The sequence below is a fragment of the Trichomycterus rosablanca genome, chromosome 9, assembly GCF_030014385.1.
Source record: "Trichomycterus rosablanca isolate fTriRos1 chromosome 9, fTriRos1.hap1, whole genome shotgun sequence".
Lineage (NCBI taxonomy): Eukaryota > Metazoa > Chordata > Actinopteri > Siluriformes > Trichomycteridae > Trichomycterus > Trichomycterus rosablanca.
The window spans coordinates 11,277,597-11,282,017 of record NC_085996.1 but is presented as its reverse complement, the minus strand read 5'-3'; positions in this window follow the sequence as shown (position 1 = coordinate 11,282,017).

The window sequence follows — 4,421 nt, the reverse complement described above, 5'->3', positions numbered from 1 at the left end:
ACAGTGGCATCATTTTAACGTGTAATTTTTTGTCATCCCATTATGACTGTGGACAGTTTTACCCATGTTTCAGCAGCTTTGGTTCAGGGCACAACTGTTTTTAGACCGTTCTAAAATAAATTAAATTATACCCGTAAATGGCACTTAGCATAAGGTGACAGTTTGGATTTTTTACTCTGAAGAGAGACCATTGTTCCATGTACATTTTAATGTGAGCAGATACATTAGCTGTAAGTCTATGAGCGTAAAGAAAATCATACATTTTAAGGACATTGTAGAGCCCTTAACACCATCAAGTGAGCATACTTGATGTATGTATCATTTTGATTTAGCAGATAAACACACACACACACACACACACACACACACACACAATATGTGTTTCATTAATTCAGTCACAAGAAAAACAGTTGCAAAATTTAAACCCCAAAACTACCATGACACACACACATGTGTATACACACTTGTGTATCAATTAAACTAGTGTATCAATTTATTCAATCATTTTTATTAACTGAATTATCCAGATCAAGGTCAGATTTAGGGTGTGTCCAGAGCCTGCGAGGCAAGAACAAAGAGGGAACCAATCCATTTTAGGGCAAAGCACAAGCAAAGCCTTGGCAAAGTTACATATATTTATTCAAGCTTACACAGTGTTGTCATGACAACTCATGAAAGGATAGTATTGGCTCATGCTCACACACAAACACACACACATGAACACACACACACTCTATTTTGTACGTTTAGACCTGCTTGTCTTACAGGACTGGGCTGGATCCCTCCCTTAGGTCTCTCTCTATCTCTCTCTACCACTGTCCACAAGCACTTACATTGGGCATATGATTGAGGATTGAGCATCAGACCATGGAGTCTGAGCAGCACACCACAGCTGGGTGCTTGCTGAACTGGGAAAGAAATAGTATCTAATGCACTATGAGAAGTGTACTTGGTGGAGTGGTCAGGGATTTATTCACACTATTCTCAACCAGTCATGTTTCTTGGAAACCCAATTTGCATAAAGGGGACCAGGAATAATGTAACAGGAAAGAATCTTCCCCAAACTGTTGTTGCCAGTTGATAGAAGAAAACATGAAACCAAAACTGAACTTTTTGGACACTCCCCATCCAACCTGACGGAGTTTGCTAGGAAATGCCAAGAGGAATGGGCAAAAATGTCCAGAAACAAGTGTACCAAGTTCATAGCCTCTTTCCCAAGACACCTTAACCCTTTGATGCACAAGCTAAGCAAACCCCTTCTAATGCATAACATGGGTCAAAAATGACCCATATTCATCCATTCAAGAATATTTTCATATGCACATTTGTCAGTTATTCATGTACAGTATTTGCTGTCTTAGCTAATAAAAGCTATCTATACTAGAATATGTAAACAGCTAGCAAGCAAATAGTATTGGACATATTCAAGATTCAAGAGCCTAATCTTTGGTTGTCTTTCAAAAGATCAGTAAATATGTTTTTGACTACAAACACTTACAAATGTCAGTAGTTTCTGTCAAATTCCATAGTAAATACATAAGGGTAATTTTTGACCCATGTTGTGCATTAGGAGGGTAGTGATACAAAAATGATTTTTATTAAAAAAGCAAAAAATATAAAACTGAAATAAGGATTTGTGATGATCAAAAACAAAAAATTCATGGAAGCTTGAATGACGAAATTAATTTATTGCAAAGATATAGAAAATAATAACTCAGTTGGGTCACTTTTGACCCAGGTTGTGCATCAAAGGGTTAAAGCTGTAATTGCTGCCAAAGCTGCATTAACCAAGTATTAGGCTAAGGGTGTGTACAGATATGTAACCCCTAAATAAACCATTTATGTCAGTAAAACAAAATTGCATATTTTCTAAACCCTGTTTTCATTTCCTAATTATTGGCGATTGTGTGTAGATGTGTGAGGTAAAAAAAGAACTCAATCTATTATAGAAAGAGTCTGTATCGTAATAAAACGTGGAAAAGGTGAAAGGGGTGTGCAGACTTTCCGGCTTGACTGTAATGTACACAGAACCCCATTTATTCTCACAAATTGTAATAAACATCCCACCTGTCAATAGTACACATATTCTATCCTGAGCCTTGCAGCCACCAGGCCCTTGACCATGGCCCCTATGTCTAATGCTCCCTGTCTCAGCATTTGGTTCTTCCTAAATTTCCAAATTGCTAATATTGCAATACCAGATAGGAAGTTTAGAATTACTGCAGTGTTTTGTGACATATTTAGGCCCAAAGATAAAAAGCTGCACAGAGAGAGAGAGAGAGAGAGAGAGAGAGAGAGAGAGAGAGAGAGAGAGAGAGATGCCTATAACAATTGAACAAACTGGTGGCTTTAGGTAGAATAAAAGAAGTGAGCAGCATGACACAGAGGGACAGAGCGGGACCGAAATGGGGGGAGAGAGGGATTTACATCTGAGGGGGCAATAGCAGTCACTCGCAAAGCACACACACACATACACAGTCATACATACTCATACAAACCCATAAGCATAGATGGAAGGCATCAGTCAGTTCGTCTGCCACTAATGAGGGATGAGGCCAGTCGAAGGAATCCCTGTCGGCCCCTCTATGTATAACCCACGGTAAGAAAGATACACTTATTATCCAACACAAAATAGTTTCTGTTTTTCTCTTTCTCTCTTCCTCTCTTTTTCTCTGTGAACATCTGACACGTCCAGCACTGGCTTCAACATTCATTTTGGTGTCAAAACTTTCTTTGTTAGAAAAATCATGGCTACATTTGGAAAATGTAATGACTGTTGACTTTCAATTTTACATTTCAATTTATATTTTGTATAGGTTTGTTATTATATAATAACAATTCCAGTGAAAAATTAAGGACAATGCTATAGATATATTTTTAAATAAATTATTTTTCTTATATTTAATTTTCTAAAATTCAAAGTGCATTTTATAAGTATACCAATCTATTAACGCTGCTAACATTTTTTATTATTATTTTTAAGTTGCATAATATTATACTATTTCATCACCCAGAAAATAGCAGATGCCAAGATTTATTTATCACTTATGTTTGTCAATTTTGTCTATTTTTAACCTTAAAGCAATTTTAAAATATTAAACACAGATAATTTGCCTGACAGTACACGATATGATATGATAAACTGAACCCACCAGAAAGAGAGAAAAACACATGGGTTTTTTTAACTTTTAAACTTAACTAGATGTGATTTTATTTCACAATTTTAAAACAACATTTTAAAATGGTGATTTCCTAATATTCCTAAGTTAAATATTCCTATGTTATTAAGAAATTATAATGGTGTTTTAATATGTCTTCCTTATATATTGGTTGTTATTTTAATATACAGTATTTTTTGCTAAATGCTAAAAAAGCTAAATGTATGTTTTTGATAAATGCTATGTTTTTAAGGACTTTTGGACTTGGCATTACAAAGGTCATATGGGGTTAGTTTTATGATGCACCAGTTTGCGTACTACTTTCCTTAAATCATATCAAATAAAAAGAGTGCTGTAGTTCATCATGACATTAAATCAAAATTTATAGTCAGTGTAATATATTGTTTCTGTATATTCATATCCAACAATAGAAATAATACATTTAAACCACTTTCTGTTATTTGACAAAATGTAACTTAAAAAGAGTTTACTTTGTTTGCATCAGTACTGTCGCCTCACAGCAGGAATGTCATGGGTTCGATCACCAGGTAGGGCGGTCCGGGTCCTTTCTGTGTGGAGTTTGCATGTTCTCCCCATGTCCTCGTGGGTTTCCTCCGGGTGCTCCAGTTTCCTCCCACAGTCCAAAGACATGCAAGTGAGGTGAATTGGAGATACTAAATTGTCCATGACTGTGTTCGATATACCTTGTGAACTGATGAATCTTGTGTAATGAGTAACCACCGTTCCTGTCATGATTGTAACCAAAGTGTAAAACATGACGTTAAAATCCTAATAAACAATAAACAAACAATAGAATTTAGCTGGAATCATCCCAACAACAAAAAACATCAAGTAACAGTTTAAAACCACAGACTTTCCGTCCGTCTAACCAGTCTGGCATCTCATCAACAAAGTATTTCTGCCTGCAGAACTGCAGCCTATTCTGATGTTTGATGTAAATATTAACTAAAGCTGATGAAATAATAGTTACAATGGGCTAATTTTTATTATACAGCCCACTTGACAAGTTGATCTCTGCTTTTACTATTTATAGTATGTGCTCTATTAAAATAAATCTTTTGGTTGTATTCTATAAACTACCAAACAATCCTTAGTATGCACTTTACCCCTCTGCTGCTTGTAGTTCTTTTGTAGATCACTTGATGTGATCCTTTGGTTGTTGAGTGTCATTTACATCTTATGTTGGTCTGTTGCTTAGTTGTCCTTAATATCTGCTGCTTGTTTTACTTCCCTCTGCCCGTA